Source organism: Pristiophorus japonicus, chromosome 25 (assembly GCF_044704955.1).
Source record: "Pristiophorus japonicus isolate sPriJap1 chromosome 25, sPriJap1.hap1, whole genome shotgun sequence".
Classification (NCBI taxonomy): Eukaryota; Metazoa; Chordata; class Chondrichthyes; family Pristiophoridae; genus Pristiophorus; species Pristiophorus japonicus.
Genome location: NC_092001.1, coordinates 24,264,861 through 24,292,446, shown reverse-complemented (window position 1 = coordinate 24,292,446; position 27,586 = coordinate 24,264,861).

Sequence of the window (27,586 nt, the reverse complement as noted above, 5' to 3'; positions counted from 1 at the left end):
TGTTTCTAAACATTATATCTAGTCCCCTTAAGGGCACGGACCCTTAGAAATGATAGGCTGGATTGGAATGTGTTCAGGTCATACTCACCAGAATGTTACCAGAATGCCACGGGTTAAATTATGAGGAGAGATTACATAAACTTGGCCTGTACTCCCTGGAATATAGAAGGTTAAGTGGTGATTTTATTGAGATTTTTAAGGTTTTAAAATGAATTGATAAGATAGATAGTGATAAAGCATTTTTCACCGTTCGTGTGGGAGTTTACGACAAGAGGACATTATGTTAAAATCAGAGACAGGCGATTCGGCAGAGAAGTTAGGAAAATCTTCTTCGCGCAAAGGGTGATGGATTTATCTGCTACAAAAAGCAGGATATAGTAGCTCAATTAAGAATGTTAATTTTAGATTGATAGTTTTTGCTGGACACAGGTTAAAATAATGTGGAGCCAATGCAGATGGATGGAGTTATGAAAGACTCAGCCAAGAATTAACAGAATGGCGAATCGGCACCAGGGGCGAAATAGCCTAATCCTGTTCCTTTGTTCAGTCAATTGGCAAACACCTATTATAAATAAAGAAACGTTGTCTCGAAGGGAGAATTACACATATATCATTTGCAGAGATTTTGGACCGCTTCCAAGCTTTCATACAAACAAGCATTAAGTCTAATTCTCAAACCAATTAATTGAACATTTACTTGGTGTGGATTGGAACCCACGCAGGCATACATCAGTTGGATTTTAATTCAAACGCCTTAACAACTCGGTGATCTCGTCATGGGCACGCTGCAGTGCAGTACTTGCAAATTTGGCAAATCGATTGGAGACTTAAAATTTAACTTTCAATGCAGAGCAAACTACACGTCTGCATACTCTGCAAACATGGGAGGACATATATCTAGTAAAAACTGTGGATGGTGAAAAGCTGAACTGCAAAACACTGCACTTAGGTAAATAACGCATTGAACTGGTCGTCCTTAACTAGACAACAAACCCCCTTGCATTAACCGACAGAACATGTAATCTTCCCGTCAACACTGAACATCTTTTAATGAATAATGTAAAATGCACGTCAACGACCCAGTATCAGCAATCTCAGACTAAACCAGCGCATAAGGCATAAACCATAAGGTATGGAGTAAACTGATATGGGGAGCGATGGAGAGAGCGCCAGAGAGAAAGTCATATTTGGACGGATAAAAGATCCCCAATGAGACAAGCGTACACAAATTGACTGCAACTGGGATAGACATAACGCGACATTGACACACGGAAAGAAAGTTAGAGTCAGAGAGAAATAGAATGAATGATAGAGGGAGAAAATAAGAACCAGCACACTAAATGTGAGAAATTCCCTGCCGGCACGGCCGGGAAATAAATCCGTGAGGTTTACAGGTGAAAAAAAAAGCTCACTGAGAGAGAGGATTGTAGCATCACAGAAGCATCGGATGAGACACTTTCCCCAGAGCTCGCCAAACTGTTCGCCATCAACTATTTACCCAATTCCCTTCTAGAGGTGGTCATCACGCAGCTTAAGAGCGTGCAGGTAGAGAGGGAGTGGGTGATCAGCAGACAGAATAGGAGGACTAGGCAGGTAGTGCACGAGCCCCCGAGTCCATCTCGCTCGCCAACAGATATTATCTTCTGAGTACCTGTGTGGAGATAGTGCCTCTGACGACTGCAGCCACATCCAAATCCACGGCACCGAAGGTGGTTCAGCTGCACAGGGAAGGAGAGAGAAGAATGGAAGAGCTATACTGGTCGGGCTTTCAATAATCAAGGGAGCAGACAGGCGTTTCTGCCACCGTAGATGTGACACCAGAATAATATTTTATTTCCTGGAGGCAAGGATGTCACCGAGCGGCTGCAGGGCATTCTGTTGGAGGAGGGTCATCAGCCAGAGGTCATTGTCCATACTGTTACCAATGATATAGGGAGAAAGAGGGGTGAGGTCTGCAGGCAGAGTTTGGGGAAATACGAGAGAAGTTAAAAAGTAGGACCAGAAAGGTAGTTATGTCCGGAATACTCCAGTTGCTACGAACTAGCGAGTCGAGAAATAGGAGGATAGAGCACGTGAATGCATGGCAGGAGAGATGGTGCAGGAGGGTGGGTTTAATTTCCTGAGACATTTGGACTGGTTTTGGCGGAGTTGGGACCTGTACAAGCCGGACGGGTTGCACCTCAACAGAGCCAAAATTAATAACCTCGCATTGCGGTGGGCCGGGGGGAGGCGGTGGTTGCTCGTGCTGTTGGGGAGGGTTTAAACTAGTTTGGCAGGAGATGGGAACCTTAGAATAGATTCAATAGGGAAGGGAGTAGAGTTTGAATTAAAAAGCAAAAAGGTACAAAGTGAGTTTGTAGGACAGAGGAAACAAGCAGGAAAAAAGGGTAAAAAAACACATTTTAAAAGAATTTTGTCTAAATGCACGTTGCATTCCTAACAAAACAGATGAGTTGACGGCACAAATAGATACAAATGAGTATGATCTGATAGTCATTACATAGACGTAGTTGCAACGTGACCAGACTGGAAAGTAAATATTCAGGGGTATTTGACATTTCGGAAGGACAGACAAAAAGGAAAAGGAGGTGGGGTAACACTGTTAATAAAAGATGGGATCAGTGCGTTCGTGAGAAACGATATTGGCTCTGAGGATCAAGAGATTGAATCAGTTTGGGTGGAGATAAGAAACAATAACGGCGAAAAGTCGCTGTTGGGCATAGTCCATCGACCCCCAAAGAGCAGCTGCACGGTTGGACGGAGTATAAATCCAGAAATAATGGAGGCTTGTAAAAAAGGCACGGCAATAATCATAGGGGCTTTAAACCTTCATAGCGTCTGCATAAAGTTAATTGGTCAGGATAGACTTGAAGAGACGTTCAAAGAGTTTATCCGGGATACGAAGGACACGAAACAGACAGAGAGAGAGAGAAACAGAGAGAAAGAGTGAGAGAGAGAGAGAGCGAGATAGTGATGGAGGGGGAAATAGAGTGAGAGAAAATGCGAGAATGAGGGTGAGGGAGAGGGAAACAAATAGACAGAGGGATGAGGGATAGTGCAAGGGAGAGTGAGGATGACAAAGAGGCGGAAAGGGATAGAGCGAGAGAGAGAGAGAGAGAGAGAGAGAGAGAGAGAGAGAAAGAAGGAGGGGGAGAAAGAGAAAGAGTGATGGTGCGTGAGAGAAAAACAAACGGACAGAAAGCGAGAGAGAGCGAGATCGAGCGAGGGAGGCGGGAGGGTGTGGGCCGAGGGAGAGGGAGTGAGGGAGAGAGAGAGAAATAGACAGAAAGAAACTGCCGTGAATTTGCTATATTTTCCCCAATCCAGGGCAGGAACACGAAGTTCCAACACAATTACTTTTTTTCACGTTTCGAATCCTGAAAGATGCGACAAAATATAAGTCATTTGGTTCATCATATTTACTAACTGCGAGGGATAACAATTAAATAGGTTGATAAGGATGTTTGTCTCTCTCTTTGTCCCTCTCCCATTCTGTCTCTGTCTCTATCTTTGGCCCTCTCTCTCGCTCTCTCTGTCTCTCCTTGTCTCTCTCCCTTTCTGTCTCTGTCTCTATCTTTGGCCCTCTCTCTTGCTCTGTCTGTCTCTCCTTGTCCCACTCCCTTTCTTTCTCTGTCTCTGTCTTTGGCCCTCTCTCTCGTTCTCTCTGTCTCTCCTTGTCCCTCACCTTTCAGTCTCTGCCTCTATCTTTGGCCCTCTCTCTCGTTCTCTCTGTCTCTACTTGTTCCTCACCCTTTCTGTCTCTGTCTCTGTCTTTCGCCCTCTCTCGCTCTCTCTCTCGCTCCTTGTCTCTCCACCTTTCTGTCTCTGTCTCTATCTTTGGCCCTCTCTCTTGCTCTCTCTGTCTCTCCTTGCCCCGCTCCCTTTCTGTCTCTGACTCTGTCTGTGGCCCTCTCTCTCGCTCTCTCTCTCTCTCCTTGTCCCACTCCCTTTCTGTCTCTGACTCTGTCTTTGGCCCTCTCTCTCGTTCTCTCTGTCTCTCCTTGCCCCGCTCCCTTTCTGTCTCTGTCTCTGTCTGTGGCCCTCTCTCTCGCTCTCTCTGTCTCTCTTTGTCCCTCTCCCTTTCTGTCTCTGTCTTTGGCCCTCTCACTCGCTCTCTCTGTCTCTCGTTGTCCCTCTCCCTTTCTGTCTCTGTCTCTACCTTTGGCCATCTCACTCGCTCTCTCTGTCTCTCCTTCTCCCTCTCGCTATCTGCCTCTGTCAATGTCTTTCGCCCATCTCTCGCGCGCTCTGTCTCTCCTTGTCCATCTCACTTTCTGTCTCTGCCTCTGCCTTTGTCCTTCTCCCTCGCTCTCTCTGTCTCTCCTTGTCCCTCTCCTTTTTTTCTTTCTCTGTCTTTGCCCCTCTCTCGCTCTCTCTGTCTCTCTTTGTTCCAATCTCTTTCTGTCTCTGCCTCTCTCTTTGTCCATCTCATCCCTTCGGACTATCTCTCCCCTTGCGTCCTTCTCTATTCTCTCTCTCTCTCTCTCTGCCTAATACCGGCAGATTAGCGAAACCCATGGTCAATGAAAGAAACAGATTAGTGTCACTGTCCTATTTCAAAATCGCAAAATGAAGGAATTGCTGCTCCCGCGATAAGTGCTCCGGTAGAATTGATAAATGTTGGAAGTTTCGGAGGTGCGGGGGAGGCGGTGGGTTGTGGAGGCAGTTGCTCCTAGCACCTGAGAACTCGAGAGTCAAGGAAATAAGATTAGTAACAGGCTTTCGTGAAAATAATTGCATTTTGGGTTGGAGCCTAAAGCAGTTATGGATCTATGAAGTATTCAGATATTTTACATCTGCTGTACAGGACATGAAGAGGCCATTCGCCACAATTTGTCTTTTCAGGCGTTTATGCTCCACAGGATCATGCTCCAACTCTACTTCATCGAAGTCTAGCAGCATATCCTTCGATTGCCATGTCGCTCATGTTCGTATCCAGTTCCTCCTTAAATGTCTATCTGCTATTAACCTCAACTACTCCCTGTGTTACCTAGTTCCACATTCTAACCTCTCTTTCTCCTGATCTCCCTATTGGACTCATGAGCGACTTCCTTATATTGGTGACTTCCAGTTTTACTCAGTGTGACACAAGAGCTTTCCAATCCTCACCACCGGCAGTACACCAAGAAATCCGTCAGAAGCAGCATTCACCACCAGAACCGAAATCTTGCTTGGTTTAACCGCCTGTTTTCAGCGGGCTGCAGCATATCCGATCCTACAATGCAAATCAGGACCGACTGTATCTGGAAATAGTTAAACGATCATTGTTTAGACTTTGAGTATTTCAAGGACTGTAGCACATCCAATGATGAATATGCGAAACAGGACGGACAGAATCTGGAAATTGCAAAAGGTCAATGTGTGGCCTTGTGTCAAAACTGCAACCAGAACATGGGCTAGATATAAACGAGGTCGGTATGTAGGAGTGCGCTGTTGTAAAATAAATATTCGGTGTGTATATATGAGTCGAATATTTAGATATAAATTGTGTAAGTGTATATGTACATTTGTCACATTTTTCACAATTTTTAACTAAGATAGAAATTCACTGTTGATTTTATGGTAAATTGTTACTTTTTGCTCTCTCAGTTTTCGTGTTTGACAGTTTGGTTTTGACTACAATTTTCGGCGATAACCGCTCTATATCTTGATACAATCAGTCTATATTCCATTCCTCAATACACACAGTCAACAGGACTGAAAACATGAGACTCGATTAGCCACAACCACCCCGATAAACTGTCCTTCACTCTTACATTCTCCTTTCTATCCTCAAACCCCATTTTACTCGAGTTTTTAACCTGTTCTTCACTCCGTAACCCGCCATCGTCGACAACTATCCTTTCAGATGCCGGCACTTTGTCTTCATTTAGCCGAACTCAATTACCTAAACATTTCCTTTATCCCTCATAATAGTGCTAAGTCAGTAGCACATTTATATTACATTTGCTCCACGACAAATTTATTTCATGTTAATGGGAGATGCTTATTTCACAGCCTGAGAAAAGCAGAAACGTTTAAGCAGGAAAGGCAATTAATTTCTTAATGTCGATGGGACAGTTTCTACAATAGGTATTGGACCGAAAAAGGAACCTGTCAAATTAGATTTGACGATGAACAATCGACCAGAATCAGTTTTCAACTGAACGTCATGCTAATAATGTAGGTAATATGATTAGAATTGTTACTGTTTTTAAGAGGCATAATGGAGACAGAAACCACGTTTTTAACTCAAAGTATGACCAAGCTGAAGGGATGCCAAATGTAACAAAAGCAGATGTCAAATAACGTGCAAGGAATATACAAGTTAGCAACAAATGTTTATTTGAGTATATTAATAGAATAGGAGAGGCAAGAGAAAATGTTGTCCCTTTAAAGACAGATGCAGCAAAACCATGATAGAAAGTAAGGAAATGGAAGAATGGATAGCTAGCTAGTTATATATTAGTGAACAAACAGTAGGGTGTAATTGTAGTAAACCATGGGAGGTGCTGTTCTACAGCGATCTGTGCTGTGACCACTGCGGTTCATAAAACCAAAAGCCATTCGGCCTTCCAGCAACAGTTAGCGAAGTGAATGATATGTTTTATTTACCTCGAGGGTAAATCCAGGGACAATGATGTATGGATGATGAACTCAGGAATGCTGAGCGGTTTAAGGCTCTCCAGTCAGATTGTCGTCTCTTCTGGAGACGTGGCTTCGAATCTTACATTTGACATACAAACATTTCCTTGTATAGAATCTTTTTATGTAGTTTCTGCATTTTCGGCGCAGTTGATTTATACCTTCCAGGAAACGATGTCGCCTTGCCTCTACGGCGGGGTTGTTTTAATAGTTCTAAGTATGTATTGTGTTGGGGTCAGCAGAAAAGGGCCAGTGGAATAAAAACATAAGAAATAGGAACAGGATTAGGCCGTTTGCCCCCTGGGAGCCTGCTCTGCCATTCAATATTTCAAGGCTGATCAGATCTAGGACTCAGTTCCACTTCCCTGCTGGGTGCCCGTAACGCTTCACTAACTTATCGTCCAAAAGTCTGTCTATCTCCATCTTAAATTTAGTCAATGACTCAGCCTCCACAGCTCTTTGGGGCAGCTAATTCCACAGATATCCGACCCTCTGAGAGAAGAAAGTTCTGCTGATCTGTTCGAAATGGGCGAATCCTTATTCTTAAAGTATGCCCCCTTGTTCTAGATTCCCCCACTAGTGGAAACGTCCTATCGGCAACTACCATATTGAGTGAGTCCCCTCATTATCTTATTTATTTAAATAGGATCACCTCTCTTTCTTATAAACTCCAATGAGAATAGGCGAAATCTGCTCACCATTTTATCATAAGCCAACCCCTTTATTGCAAGAATCAACCAAGTGCTCCTTCTATGAAATGTTTTAATAAGGTGAACACAACTGTAAGCAGTACTCTGCTAGGTGCGGTCTCACAGCTACCCTGTACAGTTGTAACAGGACTTCTCTGCTTTTATACTCCATCCCCCTTACAATAAAGGATAGCATTCCTGATTACTTGCTCTTGTGCATACTCTTTTGTTCTGTTTCATGCACAGGGACCATAAGGTCCTTATGTATTGCAGCATTTTGTAATCTCTCTCCATTTAAGTAATAATATGCTTTGTTATGTTTTCTGACAAGTGGATAACTTCACAATTTCACGCATTATATTGCTTCTGCCAAATGTTTACTTCGCCTATGTATAAGCGTTTGTAAATTTCTTGTTTAATTTTCAGAACTTGCTTTCCAACCCATCTGTGCTTTATCAGCAAACTTGGCTAAATTACACTCGGCCCCTTCATCCAAGTCATTGATTTAGATTGTAAATAGTTGAGGCCCCAGCACTGATCCCTGTTGCACCTCACTCGTCACTGTTTGCAAGCGGATAATGACTCATTTATAGTCAATCTCTGTTTCTGTTAATTAGCCAATCTTCTATCCATGCTAATATGTTACCTCCAACACCTGAGCTATTATCTTTCGCAGTACCATTTTACTTGGCATCTGATTGAATGCTTCTGTAAATCCAAATATACCTCAACCACCGGTTCCCCTTAAACAACCTGCTCGTTACATCCGCAGATAACTCAGGAAAATTTGTCAAACATGATTTCCCTTTCATAAAACTAGGCTGTCTCTGTTTGACTGCAATATTAATTCGCAACTGTGCTGGTACTGCTTCCTTTATAATGAATTCCAACAATTTCCCAACGACAAATATTAGGTTAACTGGTCTATAGTTTCCTGCTGTTTGCCTCCCTTCTTTTTTACATGGGGACATTTTCAGGTTTCCAATTAGCTGGGATCTCTCCAGACGCCAGTGAATTTTGGTAGATTGCAAACAATATCTATGCAGCATCTTCTTTTAAGACCCGAGGCTGCAGACAATCAGCTCCAATAGATGTGGCTGGCTTTAGTTCCATTTTTTTACTGAACTCATTTTCTTTAGTGATAGTGATTGTATTAATTTACTCCTCAATATAGGCCCTTAATTATCTATTATTGGGATATTCTTAGTGTCTTCTACCGTGAATACCGGTACAAAATATGAGTTCAAGTTCTCTCCCATTTTCCTGCTCCCCATTATTTATTTCCTAGTCTCAACCTCTTGCGCAATTCTCTTCATCTTTAATATAACTGTAGAACCTCTTAATATCTGTTTATATATTTCTTGTTTCTTTACTCTCATAATCCATGTTCACTCTGTTAATTTTTCAGTCGTCCTTTGCTGTTATTTTTAAATAATCTGGCCTCCCACTAATCTTGCCTACATTGTATACCATTGTTTTTAATTTGATACCATCCTTTACTTCGTTAGTTTGCCACGGTTGGTTCTCCCTTCTCTTAATGTCTTTCCTTCTGACTGGAATATATTGTTATGGAGAGTTAGGAAATATCAACTTAAATATCCGCCATTGCTCATCAACATTCTTACATTTTAAACTATTTTACCTATCAACTTTAGCCAACTCTGCATAGCTTTGGAAGCGACTCTATTCAAGATCATTCTGTTAAGAATCAATCCATTGGTCTCAAATGTTGAGGTAATCAACATCATAAATTATCGGATAGGAGTTAAACCATTCCACAGAAATCTACAGCGGCTTTTGAAGAAAGTTCACATAAACTTTCATATTTACAGCATGATAAAAAAAACTTATTAAAATTCTGTTACAACAATCAATTACCTGTGATTTTGTAATTACACTTGAGTGTCTCCAATTTAGATTCACATCTTTTTGTGAGTTGTTATTGTGTTAAATGCAACGGTTTTTGCGTCTCTGATTAATCGAATGTAATTAACGGTATCTATATTGTTATTTAATGCATTGGGCTGGAGGATCTGTGTTAGTTATCAATTTATTTTTGAGCGCTTCAAATGTTCAGTCTGGCCTCAATCGACCATCTCATATCCCCGAAGTGGGAGACGGCAAACCATGTGTGACATTCGATTTCAACGTTTGCTTTAATTAACCATGCTCATATTTATAAAATGTGATGTTCAGAAGATAACTACTCATTTTACATTAGACTTTCTGAAGCATCAAAAGTTTCACATACGCTCTCTGATAGATCCCGAGCTAGCCTTACTCACTCCAATACCTCCTCAGCGTCATTAATACATCCTGAATTTCCCTTACTATCTCTGATACCGACTAAGCGTGGATTACCCGCTCTGATATCCTCTGAGGTCCCTTAATTTCTCCAAAATATTTTGAGAGTCAGTTATCTCTGATATCTACTGAGAACACTCATAATCACATGACACAATTTCAGAAACCCTTCAATTGCCAAAGATCCTCTGAGATCCCCTTGCTCTCAGAATCCACAATAGGAAATTCTGAGAATCCCCGATACCATGAGCAAAGTTATATTTAGATAAACAAAGTCAGTCAGTCAGTCATGTCTTGTCTTGTCTTGATTTGATTTGTATTTGAAAATAAGGGGGAAGGAGCTCATCATGATACACAGCCCATCCGCAAGCTCTCGCTAAAATCGCTATGTTTCTAACTTATGTAATTTGCCTTCTTTCAGGTGTGGAATAGCAAAATCCCACGGAAGTCCCCGAATGCGTGTTGAATCAAATCAGTGTGGCTTCAAGTTGCATGTAATGCATGTTTCCTCCCATGACATGAAATGCACAGTAAGATCACGCAGAACGTTTCCACGCACTCTCTCACTTACACAAACACAAAAACAAACTAAAAATTCTGCACCCTCCAAAGGCAGTTTTTGAAATTTGAAATTTGAAATCCGGGACAGACAGCACATTCCTTTTAAACAGATAGATAATGATCCGAGACTGATAGCACCATTTTGGAGAGACAGAGAATGACCCCGGGCAGGCCAGCACATCACCTTAAAAGGGATACAGAAATACAATGAACAAAAACAAAGCATTCTGTAAAACACAGCAGGCCGTGAACGTTCTGTGGATGAATTGCCCGGGCTCACGTTCAGTCGGATGATCATTCCGATATTTTAAGAAAAATGTAAAGTTTACAGATTTTTCCAAGAAAATAGCGCCTGGTAAAAAAATAGGCAGCGAGCAAGGACAAAAGGGAATGCCTGTGATACAGTCGAGCGTAGGAGTGATTGAATAATAAATGGCACAATGCGAAAAGGCAAAGTGGGTGGTCAGCGGGCAATAAAGTAACAATGGATGGACCAGAGGAGGTGTTAGTGTGAACAGCAGAACCATTAGCAGACAATGGGAGCGGTGCTTATGATCCGATACGTTAAACCGAATGTTGCGGCCAGAACACTATAACATGGCTGGAATGTAGGGTTTGAACGCCTTTTAATCAGACCACGCAGCTTGACCACCCCGGATTGATTTCCTGCACGGTTTAAATTCGGCAGCCAAGGGAGTAAATCCAAAGCCAGCTTCTCACATCTTTTCAGCGCGAGAGAAACAGGACGCACTCATATTCAGGGCAGAGTCTGTTTCACGTTGAATTTGAGATTGACGCTGAATGTATGCTTATCCCTGTGGAGGTGAGCTCATGCGTGCAGAAAGTAAGATACACTGATCAAGTATTTGCCGGAATCAAACCGGGGTTTAGGTTGTCCAATTGAGACACAGAGCCGAGTACATCAAAGAGACACGAACTTGACTGAGTTCGGTGAGTTTCACTTTGCTCCCGGGAAATCTCCAGGATTTTTGGACGCTGTGTGAACAACGGAGTGCAATCACACGTTTTAATTTGAAACATGTCAGTTTTCGCACATGTCGACCGGCTGAGAAGTCGTTTTTTGACTAAACGTTGGCAGGGCTCGTCCAGGATTTGAAACCGGGACTTCTCGCAATTCAATTATTAAAATCCCAAAGCGAGAATCATACCCCTAGACCAACGAGCCGCCGACAGTGAGGAACGTAGCTCCCAGATTCTGACGTTAGTTTGCTATTCGGCCCATCGTGCCTGTGCTGACTCTCAGAGACCGATCTCATGAGTCCCCCTCTCCAACGTCCTGCTAATGGTTTCCCTTTGATGAAGTGATTATTTTTGGAGACATAACTTCACCAACGATCTGCATCCTTGTCACTAAAAAGGTGAATTTGGCAATGAGGTTAAATGTGATTGATTAAAAAAAACGAGGGAAAAATGTTGAACTCAATAACGACGAAGCTGGGGGCATACTGGATCAGCAGTCCATTGCCTGAACCTCTCAGTCACCTTGTCTCCTATTAACTGCAAAGTCAGACATCCATCCCTTACTTTTTGCATTCAAACAGAAATTATGTGCATTAAAACGTCTACTTCACCGCTTGTTTTGCCCGTGCAACCAGATCGACAGTGATGAAAATGTGCCATTAGCTTCTTAAAGCAAACAGCCTTCCTTTACTTCAGGTGAGAAACTGTCCGAGATGGTTGGTTTTGAGGCAGAATCAAAACAAAGAATATAAAATTTCACGCGGCGCGTTAGCTAAGCGCAGCAGGACTCGAACCTGCAATCTTCTGCTAAAATCACAATTACAATCGAAGTCAGACACCTTATCCATTAGGCCACGCAGCCGCTCCGTGCGGTACCAAATTTGTTGTTTTTTATATTGAGAGCAAATTTGGGACAAGGGTTATATCAAGGAGTGGATCTCGGAAAACATGAGCATATTTTGAGTAATGAACAGATGCGCTGCGATATGGATGTACACGGACACAGGCAACGTCAATGTAGCTTGAAACACAACAGTTTAACAATTCGGTTATCACAGCTGATAATCACACTCCTTTTTAAATGTACAGGATGATCCGGATAATGAAAAAAATACGTTTTAAAGGGGCAAATTATGAAGCGGAACTGACAACCATCCCGTTTGAGCAGCCACCGAATAATCCAGAACAGCAAGCACACCGCGATTAGAAAGATGTTGAATGACCCTTTGACCTCAGCAGTTCCCTTTTATAAGAATAAAATGGGATTTCTATCATTCTTGAAGGCAATTCTGCTGTGCGTGAGTGAGCCTGGTGCTCAAGACCACGCGGGGCTGCGACGGTTGTTGCAGCCACAGGTGATAGACAAGCAGCAAGTGAGGAGGGAAGTAAAATCAACCCAGAAAAAAAGCCAATTTAAAATATATATATATTTTTCATACTATGAAAATAAATAATTTTACAATTTTATTGCAAAAAATTGAATTTGATTTGATTTATATAAATAAATAATTGTTTCATAATCTATATACTTTTGATTGAACGAAAGTTGTGTGACTGCATGAATTTCACTTGAAATCAGGGGGGGCAGTCAGTAAATACCCAAACACAGTAAGCCCATGGTGGAGGGCAAGCCGCGAGGGAAGATGTGGGCAACAAAGGCCTTCTTTTAAGTCGCGAGTGCCTTTCTGCTGGATCTGACAGCAGCTGCGTGTGCTGTGAAAGAGGTCAAATGTAATAGAGCCCAGTGCAGGCAGAACAGAATAGGTACTTTTATTGTGAAAGTTAAAAAGTAGGGAATATTTATAAATATACGTAAATATATATAAATATATATATATAAACAAAGTCAGTCAGTCAATCATGTCTTTTCTTGTCTTGATTTGATTTGTATTTGAAAATGAGGGGAAAGGAGGTCATCATGTCACACAGCCCATACGCAAGCTCTCGCTAAAATCGCGATGTTTCCAACTTTTGTAATTTGCCTTCTTTCAGATTTGGAATAGCAAAATCTCACAGCAGTCTCTTCTCCTGTCAGGCAGTCCTCGAATGCGTATTTCAATCAAATCAGTCTGGCTTTAAGTTGCATATAATGCCTTTTTTCTCACATGAAATGAAATGCACAGTAAGATCGCCCAGCACGTTTGCTCGCAATCTCTCGCTTACACAAACACACAAACAAACTAAAATTCCTTCACCCTCCAAACGCAGTTTTTGAAATTTGGACGCTGTGGGAACAACGGAGCGAAATTACACGTTTTAATTAAAAATATGTCTGTTTTCTCACATGTCGACCGGCTCAGAAGCGGTTCTTTGACAGAAATTGGCAGCGCTCGTCCAGCACCTCTCGCATTTCAAATATGAACATCCCGAAACAAGAATCAGACCCCGACACCAAGGAGCCGCTGACAACGAGAAGCGTAGCTGTCAGAATCTGACGGTAGTTTACTATTCGGCCCATCCTGCCTGTGCTCACTCTCAGAGACCGATCTATTGAGTCCCCCTCTTCACAGTCCTGCTTAGGTTTTCGCTTTGATGAATGTATTATTACATTGCATAAACAAACTGCAGTATCCTTGTCAGTAAATGTTGAATTTTGCCATGAGATTAAATGTGATTGATTAAAAAAACAGAGGGATCAAATATTTGAAACAATAACGACGAGGGTGTGAGCTCACTGGATCATAAGTCCATCGCCTGAACCTCTCGGCCACCTCATCTCCTATTTACAACGACGTCAGATATCCATCCCTTACTTTTGCATCCAAACAGAAATAATGTGCATGAAAGTCGACTTCACTGCTTGTTCTGCCCGTGCAACCAGCTCGACAGTGATGAAAATGTGCCATGAGCTTCTTAAAGCATACAGCCTTCCTCAACTTCAGGTGAGTGACAGTACGAGATGGTTGGTTGTGAGGCAGAAAAAAACAAAGAATATAAAATTCGACAAGGCGAGTTAGTTGACCGCAGCAGGACTGGAACCTACAATCTTTTGATAACGTCGACGGTTATAATTGAAATCAGACGCTTAACCTTTAAGCCACGCGTCCGCTCCTAGCTACCTAAACTTTGTTGTTGGTTATATAGAGAGCTAATTTGGGACAAGGGTGAAATCAAGGAATGGATGTCGGAAAACATTAGCATATTTCGAGCAATGAATAGATGCGCTGCGATATGGATGCGCACGGGCACAGGCAACGTCAATGTAGCTTGACACATAACAGATGCAGAATGACCCTTGACGGACAGCAGTTCCCTTTTCAAAGATTAAAACGGGATTTCTATCATTCCTGAAGGCTGTGCGTGAGTCAGCGTGGGGCGCTGGACCACGCGGGGCTGGGACGGTTGTTGAAGCCACAGGTGATAGACAGGCAGGAAGGAGGGAGGGAAGTAAACCGACCCCGACAAAAAGCCAATTTAAAATATATATATATTCATCATAAAAAAAAAAATAAATTTACAATTTTCTTGCAAAAAATTGAATTTGATTTGATTTAAATAAATAAATAATTGTTTCATAATCTGTATATTTTTGGTTGGACGAAAGCTGAGTGACTGGACGAATTCCATTGGAAATCAGCGGGTGCAGTCAGTAAATACCCAAACACAGTAAACCGATGGTGGAAGACAAACCACGAGGGAAGATGTGGGCAACAAAGGCGATCTTTTAAAGTCGCGAGTGCCTTTCTGCTGGATCTGACAGCAGCTGTGTGTGCTGTGAAAGATGTCAAATGTAATAGAGCTCGGTGCAGGCAGATCAGAAAAAGCACATTTGTAGTCAAATTAAAAAAGTAGGGAATGTATGTAATTATACTTATATATAAATATTTACAAATGCATATACATAAACAAATTCAGTCAGTAAGCCTTGTCTTATCTTGTCTTGATTTGATTTGTATTTGAAAATAAGGGGGAAGGAGTTCAACTTGTCACACACCCCGCACGCAAGCTCTCGCTAAAATTGCTATGTTTTATCCAGCTTTTACCACTAGGTCGGAAAATTCGACTCATGATTTGTGGCGGTGCAAAAGCTTACCGGCCCGCCTTCTAGTTTCACTGAAATTATGATGTCAATCGTCATGCAGTGCTCTACCATCACCCCGGATGGAAAATTAGGCCCTAACGCCTCATTATACGCCCTCCCGTGGAAACGGCTGAAAAGCCAGACATTCGCAGGGTGCAGCAGGCAGTCTTTGCGGCATATTTAAATAGCGTGATGAGGATCCGACATCGCAGGTCACATTGACTGCAACAGTTGCACACAGCACACTGGCTGAAGTTCTGACTTGAAAGCGGCAGTTTTATTTGACATTACAGTGTCCTAACAACGTCAGTGATGTGAGTTAAAGATCTCATGATCTCAGGTGCGAGAAGTCTGACTTTTTCGACGTGCAGTGAAAATCTGCAAATTAAGGAAAGGTAACTTCGAGGTCTGAGGCGTGAACTGGCTAGAATAGACTGGCAAATGATACTTAAAGGGCTGACGGTGGATAGGCAATTGCAAACATATAAATATCACATGGATGAACTTCAGCAATTGAACATCACTGCCTGGAGTAAAAATAAAACGCGGAGGGTGGCTCAACCGTGACTAACGCGGGAAATTAATGATAGTGTTAAATCCAAGGACGAGGAATATAAATTAGTGAGCAAAATCAGCAAACCTGAGGACTCGGAGGAATTTAGAATTCAGCAGAGGAGACCAAAGGTTTAAATTAAGAGTGGGAAAATAGAGTATGAGAGGAACCTTGCCGGGAACATAAAAACTGACTGCAAAAGTTTCTATATATATGTGAAGAGAAAAAGATTAGTGAAGACAAACTTAGCTCGCTTGGAGTCGGATTCAGGTCAATTCATAATGGGGAACAAAGAAATGGCAGACCAATTGAACAAATACTTTGGTTCAGTCTTCATGAAGGAAGACACAAATAACTTTCCAGAGGTACTAGGGGATAGAGGGTCTATTGAGAAGGAGGAACTGAAGGAGATCCTTATTAGGCGGGAAATTGTGTTCGGGAAATTGATGGGATGAAAGGCCGATAAATCCCCAGGGCCTGATATTCAGCATCCCAGAGTACTTAAGGAAGTGGCCCTCGAAATAATGGATGCATTGCTGATCATTTTCCAATAGTCTATCGAATCTGGATCAGTTTCTATGGACTGGAGGGTAGCAAATGTAACACCACTTTTTAAAAAGGGAGGGAGAGAGAAAACGGATAATTATAGGCCGGTTAGCCTGACATCAGTCGTGGGGAAAATGTTGGAATCAATTATTAAGGATGAAATAGGAGCACATTTGGACAGCAGTGACCAGATCGTTCCAAGTCAGCATGGACTTATGAAAGAGAATCATGCTTGACCAATCTTCTGGAATTTTTTGAGGATGTAACTAGTACAGTGGACAAGGGAGAGCCAGTGGATGTGGTGTATTTGGACTTCCAAAAGCCTTTTGACAATGTCCCACATAAGAGATCGGTCTGCAAAATAAAAGCACATGATATTGGTGTTAACATACTGACGTGGATAGAGAATTGTTTGGCAGACAGGAACCAGAGAGTCGGATAAACTGGTCCATTTCAGAATGACAGGCAGTGACTACTGGAGTGCCGCAGGGCTTAGTGCTAAGACACCAGCTCTTTACTACATAAATTAATCATTTAGATGAAAGAATTGAGTGTAGTATTTCTAAATTTACAGATGAAGCTTAACTGGCTGGCGTTGTGCGCTGTGAAGAGGACGCTAAGAGGCTGCAGGTTGATTTGGACAGGTTAGGTGAGTGGGCAAATGCATGGCAGATGCAGTATAATGTGGATAAATGGGAGGTTATCCACTTTGGAGACAAAGCAATGAACGCAGAATATTATCTGAATGGCGGCAGATTAGGAAAAGGGGAGGTGCAATGAGACATGGGTGTCATGGTACATCAGTCATTGAAATTTGGCATGCAGATATAGCACCAGTGAAGAAGGCAAATGGTATGTTGGCCTTCATAGCTAGGGGTTTTGAGAAGAGGAGCACTGAGGTCTTACTGCAGTTGTACAGGGCCTTGGTGAGGCCTCATCTTGAATATTGTGTTCAGTTTTGGTCTCCTAATCTGAGGAAGGACTTGCTTGCTATTGAGGGAGTGCAGCGAAGGTTCACCAGACTGATTCCAGGGATGGCTGGACTGACATATGAGGAGAGACTGGATCAACTGGGCATTTATACACTGGAGTTTCGAAGGATGAGAGGCGATCTCATAGAAAGATATAAGATTCTGAGGGGACTGGACAAGTTAGATGCAGAAGGAATGTTCCCGATGTTTCAATTGTGAAAATCTTGAAACAATCCTACCCCAAGTCCAACAAGCCGCCGCCGACAGCGAGAAGCGTAGGTCTCAGACTCTGACGGTAGTTCACTATTAGGCCCATCCTGCATGTGCTGTCTCTCAGAGACCTATCTAATTCGTCCCCATGTCCATCGCCCTGCTTATGTTTCCCTTTGATCAATATATTTTTAACTTGAATCATTACATGATCAAGGTGCAGCATCCTTGTCATGGAATGTTGAATTTGGCCATGACATTAAATATGATTGAAAAAGTAACCGAAGGAGTCAATTGTTTAACCTGCTCAGCATACTGGATTAGACGTCCATCGCCTCTCGTTCGCAGCCACCTCGTTTCCTATTAACAGCTACGTCAGCAATTGAATTTGCTTCTTTTTTGCATTCAAACAAAAATAATGTTAAAGAAAGTCTACTTCACCGCTTGTTCTGCCCGTGCAACAGGATCAATATTGAAAATGTGCCATTACCTTCTGAAAGCAAACAGCATTCCTTTCCTTCAGGTCAGTGACTGTACGAGATGGCTGGTTTTGCGGCAGAATGACAACAAAGAATATAACATTTCGCGCAGCAAGTTAATTTACCGCGGCACGACTCAAGTCTGAAAATTTCCGATAACGTCGCGGTTACAATCGAAGTCAGATGCCTTATCCATTACGCCACGCGGCTGCTGCCATGAAGAAAAACATTGTTGTTTTTTATATTAGGAGCACATTCGGGGCAATAGCTGTACAAAGGAGTGGGTTTTGGAAAAAATGAGCATATTTCAAGTAAATGAACAGAAGCGCTGCGATCTGGGTGCGCACTTTAGCTGGGCTTCGAACTTGGAACACAACAGCTTAACAATTCGGTCATCACAACTGAAATCAGACTCCTTTTCAAAAAATACATAGTGATCCGGGACTATGCGAAAATCTGTCTTGAAGAGAAAGATTGTGAACCGAAACCTACAACCATCCCGTTTAAACAGACACAGAATGATCCGGGACTGCAAGCACATCCCTTTTACACCGGTGTAGAATGACCCTACACTGATAGCAGTTCTCTTTTAAAAGAATAAAGTGGGATTTCTATGATCGCTGAAGGCAACTGTGCTGTGCGTGAATGAGCGTGGGGCTCAGGACCACGCGAGGCTGGGAAGGTGATTGAAGCCCCAGGTGATAGACAGGCAGGAAGGACGGAGGGAAGTAAAACCCTCCAGAAAAAAACCAATTTAACAACATTTATCTACTTAATTTTTTAAGAAATGTATTGATAAGAATTTTAGTTCACAAAAATTGAAATTGATTTGATTTCAATAAATATATCATTAATTAATCATGTATTTATTTTTTGATCGAACGAAGGCCGTCTGTGTCTAGATGTTTACCATTGGAGATAAGGGTGTGCACGCAGTAAATACCAACAGGCACCGTCAGCCCATGGTGGAAGACAAGCCACAAGGGAAGATGTGGGAGGCAACGGCGATCTTTTAAAGTGACATGTGTCTGTCTGCTGTTTTTCAGATGTGCAATGTCAGGATCCGACAGCAGCTGCTTGTGCTGTGAAAGTGGACAAAAGCAATCGAGTCCAGTGCAGGCAGATCAGAAAAAGCACATTTATTGTGAAAGTTAAAAAGCGGGGAGGTATACATTGTACATAAGTATACACTCACACACACACACTTATATACTTATAAATATATATATATATATATAAAAACAAAGTCAGTCAGTCAGTCATGTCTTGTATTGTTCTGTTTTGATTTGATTTGAATTTAAAAATAAGGTGGTTAAATTCATCATGTCACAAAGCCCACACGCAAGCCCTGGCTGAAATCCGTATGTTTCTAACTTGCGTTATTTGCATTTTTTCAGATGTGGAATGGCAAGATCCTACAGCAGATTCTTCTCCTGTAAGATATTCCACTAAGGAGTGTTCAAGCAAATCGGCAAGGCTTCAAATTCCATTTAATGACTTTTTTCACACATGATATGAAATGCCATGCACGATCGCACAATTTGTTTGCACTCTCTCCCTCTCTCTCTTACACAAACTCACAAACAAACTAAAATTCCTACACCCTCCAAAGGCAGTTTTTGAAATTTGAAATTTGAAATCTGGAATAGACAGCACATCCCTTTTAAACAGACACATAATGATCTGGGACTGATAGCATATCCCTTTTAAACAGACACAGAAATTTGCGGGACTGTAAGCAAATCCCTGTGAAGCAGATATAGAATGTTCTTGGACTCAGAGTTCTTTAATTTTAAACCGGCCCAGAATGACCCTGGACTGAGAGCAAATCGCTTTGAAAACAGACACAGATTGATCCTGGACTGACAGCAAATCAGTTGAGACAGACACAAACTGATGGGTGACCTATCGCATTTCCACTGTGAATATCACAAAGAGAGATTCATATCCCTCGACCAACGAGCAGCCGACAGTAATGTGCGTAACCCATTCTATATTAAATCGGCACATTCTGACGGTAGTGAAGAAAGCTATTCGGCACAACGTGGCTGTGCTGTGTCTCTGAGAGAGCCGACAAATTAGTTCCCCTCTCCATAGTCATGCGAATAACAACATAAGAATGTAAATTTTACCTTTGATGAATATATTGGGCCTGAAGTCATTGTGCTCGGCTTACCCCAGGCGCTCGGCTGCAAATAGTGATAACGTTCCACACCTACCTTTTGCTCCTGCAGCCTCCGCATCTGAGACCTTCTCTTCTCGCGCTTCGCAGTGCATTCACGTCTTGGAGTTGCGGAGGGAGAAGCTGGATTCACGTGGCTCTGGACAGCCAATGCAGGTACAGTATTATCATTCGTAATAATAGCATCTCCGGAAGTAGGGATTCTCAGTATTACGAATGAAAACGCCCCCATCTCCCAAACACACATCAAAGTAAAAAAAAAAACACCTCACGTATGTAATATTAATTTAAATTTAAGTTAACAAATGTGTTGGAAAAAAATATATTATACGGATTTTTTAAAATGTTGATATTTAGGGTTTAAAATAAACCTTCCTTAGTGGACAGAGTTTTCATACATAAAAATGTTGTTACATTTTATTTCTATATGTTTTTATATTTTTTACATGTTAGAAAACACTTACGTTGATAAAAGCAGGCTATGCACCTGCTTTTCCCAGGCGCAAGCAATTTAAGGACATTCGCTGGGCAATTGATGGGCGAATAGTACATACTCACGCGATTGTCATTCTCCTGAAGAAGCGTTGGGTCTGACAAGCAAGAATTTGACATTGGAAAACCTTGTTTTCAGTGCAGGCGCCTCGCACGCCAAAGAAGGGCTTTTGTGGGTCCTTGCCGGTTGCGTATTTACTCCGTGTAGACCCAGTGAGGCTGGAATTACAGGCCCTATATTCATTTGAGACATGACATGACCAAAGTACAGCTTCCTTGACAGTAAAATGCAAATTTGGCCATGAGGTTTTATGTGATTGACAAAACAACAAGAGGCTTCAAACGTTTTGCACAATAAGGACGAGTATGAGATTCGGAGCCACGCATGCCGATCACAATGGATTAGCAGTTATTCGCATTAAACTCTGGGCCACCTCCTCTCCCGTTTGAAGCAACGCTAGGCATTCAATGTCCTGCTTTTTGCATCCAAACAGAAATATTCTGCAAGAATGTCCACTTCACCGCTTGTCCTGCCTATGCAAGCAGATCGACAATGTTGAAAATGTGCCATCAGCTTGTTAAAGCAAACGGCTTTCATTACTTCAGGTTGTGTACACACGTGGAATTAAATGCATCAGATACAGCAGAAGTAGGAGCTGCTGAAACAGCGGAGTTAGGATATTCATAAAAAGAATGAATTGGGATGGGGCAGCAGAAAAGGGGAACTAGGAGCTCCGGAAACACAGGAATTCGGAGATCCGGAAACAAGGTAATTAGGAGCTCCAGAAACATCAGCATTGGTTGATCTCCAGAAACAACGGAATGAGAGTGCCCTAGAATGATGGGAAATAGGATCAAGAAACAGTTGAATTAGGATCTCCAGAAACACGGAGAATTAGGATCAACAGAAACAGGGGAATTAGCACCTACATGTACGGGGGAATTAGGAGACCGTAACAGAAACCTGAAAATTAGTAGAGAGCTCCATAAACAGGGAAATTACGAGACAGCTACAGTTAAAATGGAATTCTTAGCTCCAAATACTGGGAAGTTAGGAGAGGGCATCATAATCAGGGAAAGTAGGAGCGCCAGACATAGGGTAATTAGGAAGAGGAAAATTAAGAGCTCCAGCACTTTAAGTTATAAAGCAGGGTAATTAGGAGCAGCAGGAAAAGAGAGTTAGCAGTTGAACAAAGAGGTGAACTAGGATCACCTAATACAGGGGAATTATGAGCTCCAGTGACAGGGGCATTATTTACTCCAAAACATGGGACAAAGATGCTACTGAAACAGTAGAACGAGGACCTGCAGAAACAGTGTAATTGGAGCGCCAGAAAGAGGATAATCTGGAGTTCCTGACACAGGGAAATGAGGAGCACCTGAAACTGGTGAATTAGAAGCTGCTGAAATAGATAAATGAGGAATGCAAGAAAATGGAGAATTCGGATCTCCAGAAACAGATCCATAAGGAGTTCCTGAAACAGAGGGATAAGGAGCTCCAGAAACAGCTGAATTAGGAGCTCCAGAAACAGTGGGATAAGGAGCTCCAGAAACAGGGGAATTAGAAGTTCATGAAACAGAGGGATAAGGAGCTCCAGAAACAGGGGAATTAGGAGCTCCTGACACAGAGGGATAAGGAGCTCCAGAAACAGAGGAATTAGGAGCTCCTGAAACAGAGGGATCAGGAGCTCCTGAAACAGAGGAATGAGGAGCTCTTGAAACATGGGGAATTCAGAGCTCCGGGTACATGGAAATTAGGAGTTTCAGAAACAGGGGAATTATGACCACCAAAAACAGGAGGATTAGGAGATATTTCAGTAGTTGCACCTCTAAATATCAATTGTCAGGCACATTTTCTAAGTATAATATACTCTGATCCATCTTTCTTAGGTTCAATATGAAATAATTTACACTTCGTCACTGGGACCTTTATCTGCATACTTATTTTCACAAATACATAATAAGCGTCTCTTTGCAACGTTATGTTCCAAGACCCTATTTACAGTGCCAATTACATTATTATTCACTAAAATTGGACGAGAGAGCGGAACTGGAAAGTGCCTCCCCGTTTGTTTGTCGTTCTCTGCCTCCTCACGTCTGTCTTTCTTTCTATCTCCCCATCTGTTTCCAACACTCTCTTACCCAACATGTCACTCCGCGTCTTTCGCGCCACTTGTGTAACCCCCGTCTGTCTTTCTCTGTGCACCTCCCGCCTGTCTCTCCGTCTGACTCCCACTGTCTTTTGCTTTCCTCTGCTGTTATCTCTATTTCTGTCTCCCCGTCTGTGCCCATCAGTCTCTCCCCCACCTTCCCTCTCCCGTCTGTCTCTCGAGTCTGTCCCTTGCAGTTCTCCGTCCGTCTGGCCCCGCCGTCTGTCAACCTTTCTCTCTCACTGTCTGTCTCTGTCGTTACCTCACTGTCTCCCTCCTGTTTAGCTCCCCCGTTTGTCACCCTCTCTGTCTCCCCAGTCTTGCTCTCTCTCTCCTTAACTTTTCTGTGTCTGTCTGATTCTTCTGTTCTATTTCTGTCTTGCCCGTTTCCCTCTGCTGTATCTCTCTCCCCTTCTACATCCTCCCGTCTGTCTACCACCATCAGCCTCACACACTCTGTAACCTTCTATTTCATTTCCAGTCGGTTATCTCCACCACACGGTCTCTCGCTCTCTCTGTATCACCTCCTGTAGGTCTCTCTCTCTCACTGTCCCCCCGCCCCGCCGCTCTCTATCACCTTCCGATCTCTCGCCTGTCTTTCTCTCGCTCTCTCTGCTGCCCCTCTGGCTCACCAGTTTTCCGATTCCCGTCGAGCACCGTCTCAGCCTTTGTCTTTGTAACATATCATCTAACTACCGCAGCCTGTCGCAATGCACCATTCTTCCAGTTGATCTCTATCCTAACACACCCAATTTGTTGCTTTCTCTCTCTGTCCCTCGCTCCCCCAGCTCTTTTTCTTTGTCTACCACGTCGTTTTCTCCCTGTCTTTTCTGTTTTCTGCCCATTTCTCTCCCGCGTCTGACCCACTAAAACCCTCCACACGTGTACACACTTCGTCATCAAACCCGCCTGTCCCTGTCTATCAATCTCTCATTCTCTCTGTCACCGTCAACTGTTTATCTCTCTTTACCTCGCCGATCTGTCTATCTGACTCCGCCTTCTGGTTCTCTCCCACTTTCACCCCACGTCTGTCTCCCCACTGTCTCTTCATCTCTGTTACTTTGTTTGACCCATCTATTACCCCGCCGTCTGCCTCTCTCTCTATATCTCTCTCTGGCGGCCTCTTTCCCTGTCTCCAAAGTTTAAAAAAAAAATAATTCAGAAAAGTGGGCGTCGCTACCAAGGCCTTCCTTCCTTTATTGCCCTTCTGAAACTGCCCCGGAGAAGGTGGTGGTGAGCCGACTATTTGTAACCGCTGCAGTCCGTGTGGTGAAGAGACTCCTGCAGTGCCGACTTTGTTGCTGCAGTTTGATTCAACTGAATGTCTCCCTGGGCCATTGTAGAGGGCATTGAAGTGTCAACCACATTGCTCTGCGTGTGGAATCACGTTTAGCCCAGACCAGGAAAGGAGGGCATATTTCATCCCCTGAAGGACATTAGTGAACCAGATGGATTATTATGACAATCCAGTATTAACATGGTAATTTCTGATACTAGCTCTTTCAATCCAGATTCATGTAATTAACTCAATTTAAATTCTGCAGCTGCCATGGCAGGATTTCAACTTACTTCTCGGCGATCTTCAGACCAGGCCTCTGGATTCGTAGTTCAGTAACATTCCCACTCTGCTACCCTGTGGTTTCTCTCGCTCTCTCTCTCGGTGTTTTCCAGGTCTGTCTCCTCCTTCTTTCTCCACCACCTGCCTCTCTCTGTCTTGCCATCTGTCTTTTTCCACCGCCAGTCTCAATCACTCTATCTCTCTCCCCACCCTCCTACCCGTGTCTGTCTCTCGCTCTGATCCGCCGAATGTCTCTCTCATTCTGCCTCCTCGTATGTCTTTCTGGTCCTGTCTCTCCTGTATGCCTCTTTCTCTGCCTGTGTCTCCTCATCTGTCTGCCGTTGCTGTCTGCCGCATTTGTTTCTCTCGCGGTTTCGCCCTGTTTGCCCCGATTTTTTCACCAAACTCTCTATTTACCTGTCTCTTACAGGTCTGTCTCATCCCCTCTCTCCCACTCTCACTGCCTCACCCCACCGTCTGTCTCTCTCTCTTTATCTCGAACTCAGCCCAGTGTGTTATCTTTCTGCCTAACGCCCATCTGTCTCCCCTGTCTGTCAATTACTGTCCCCTTCCACCATTCAACCCCGTCTGCCTCTGTCTGTCGCTCTCTATCTGCATTCGTCAGTCTTCCATTTCTGCCTACCCTGTCTTTCACGCACTTCACCCTTCCATCATTCTCCGCCGCCTGCCTCCTCCCTTTTGCCTTCCACGTCTATCTCTCTTTTTGTCATCAATCATAACTCCCACCTACCCAGTTTGTCTCCATCCGTTTCTCACCTGTCGGTCGGTCGTGCCGCCCACTCCCCTCAGTATTGTCGCTCTCTATATCCCCCAACATAATTAACTCACTCTGTCATCACTCCGTGGCATCGAACAGGAAATTCGAGGTGCATGCAATAAGGGTGCAGCATATAATGGGTGACTTTAATATGCAAATAGATTGGGCGAACCAAACTGGAAGCAATACGGTGGAGGAGGATTCCTTGAGTGCAGATGGGATGGTTTTCTAGACCAATATGTCGAGGAACCAACTACGGGGGAGGTCATCTTAGACTGGGTGTTGTGTAATGAGAGAGGATGAATTAGCAATCTCGTTGTGCGAGGCCCCTTGGTGAAGAGTGACCATAATATGGTGGAATTCTGCATTAGGATGGAGAATGAAACAGTTAATTCAGAGACCATGGTCCAGAACTTAAAGAAGGGTAACTTTGAAGGTATGAGGCGTGAATTGTCTAGTATAGATTGGCGAATGATACTTAATGGGTTCACTGTGGATGAGCAATGGCGGACATTTAGAGACCGCATGGATGAACTGCAACAATTGTACATTCCTGTCTGGCGTAAAAATAAAAAAGGGAAGGTGGCTCAACCGTGGCTATCAAGGGAAATCAGGGATTGTATTAAAGCCAAGGAAGTGGCATGCGAATTGGCCAGAAATAGCAGCGAACCCGGAGACTGGGAGAAATTTAGAACTCAGCAGAGGAAGACAAAGGATTTGATGAGGGCAGGGAAAATGAAGTACGAGAAGAAGCTTGCAGGGAACATTAAGACGGATTGCAAAAGTATCTATAGATATGCAAAGAGAAAAAGATTAATAAAGACAAACTTAGGTCCCCTGCAGTCAGAATCAGGGGAAGTCATAACTGGGAACAAAAAATGGCGGACCAATTGAACAAGTACATTGGTTCGGTATTCACTCAGGAGGACACTAACAACCTTCCGGATATAAAAGGGGTCAGAGGGTCTAGTAAGGGGGAGGAACTGAGGGAAATTCTTATTAGTCGGGAAATTGTGTTGGGGAAATTGATGGGATTGAAGGCCGATAAATCCTGATGGACTGCATCCCAGAGTACTTAAGGAGGTAGCCTTGGAAATAGCGGATGCATTGACAATCATTTTCCAACATTCCATTGACTCTGGATCAGTTCCTATCGAGTGGAGGGTAGCCAATGTAACCCCACTTTTTAAAAAAGGAGGGATAGAGAAAACAGGGAATTATAGACCGGTCAGCCTGACATCGGTTGTGGGTAAAATGATGGAAACAATTATTAAGGATGTCATATCAGCGCATTTGGAAAGAGCTGACATGATAGGTCCAAGTCAGCATGGATTTGTGAAAGGGAAATCATGCTTGACAAATCTCATCATAGGCAGTCCCTTGAAATTGAGGAAGACTTGCTTCCACTCTAAAAATGAGTTCTTACGTGACTGAACAGTCCATCATGGGAATTACAGTCTCTGTCACTGATGGGACAGACAGTCGTTGAAGGAAACGGTGGGTGGAACTGGTTTGCCGCATGCTCCTTCCGTTGCCTGCGCCTGGTTTCTGCATGGTCTCGGCGACGAGATTTTTTGAGGATGTTCCCAAATAGTTGTCAAGGGAGAACCAGTTGATGTGGTATATTTGGACTTTCAGAATGCTTTCGACAAGGTCCCACAAGAGATTAATGTGCAAAGTTAAAGCACAAATTATTGGGGGTAGTGTGCTGACATGGATTGAGAACTGATTGTAAGACAGGAAGCAAAGAGTCGGAGTAAATGAGTACTTTTCAGAATGGCAGGCAGTGACTAGTGGGGTACTGCAAGGTTCTGTAGTGGGGCCCCAGCTGTTTACATTGTACATTGATGATTTGTACGAGGGGATTAAATGTAATATCTCAAAATTTGCGGATGACACTAAGTTGGGTGGCAGTGTGCGCTGTGAGGAGGATGCTATGAGGCGACAGAGCGACTTGGATACGTTAGATGAGTGGGCAAATGCTTGGCAGATGAAGTATAATGTGGATAAATGTGAGGTTATTCACTTTGGTGGTAACAACAGAGAGACAGACTGTTATCTGCATGGTGACAGATTAGGAAAAGGGGAGGTGCAACGAGACCTGGGTGTCATGGTACTTCAGTCATTGAAGGTTGGCATGCAAGTACAGCAGGCGGTTAGGAAAGCAAATGGCATGTTGGCCTTCATAGCGAGGGGATTTGATTACGGGGCAGCGAGGTGTTGCTGCAGTTGCACAGGGCCTTGTTGAGGCCTCACCTGGAGAATTGTGTACAGTTTTGGTCTTCTACCTGAGAAAGGACATTCTTGGTATTGTGGGAGTGCAGCGAAGGTTCACCAGACTGATTCCCGGGATGGCGGGACTGACCATCAAGAAAGACTGGGTCAACTTGGCTTGTATTCACTGGAGTTCAGAAGAATGAGAGGCGACCTCATAGAAACGTTTAAAATTCTGACGGATTCAGACAGGTTAGATGCGGGAAGAATGTT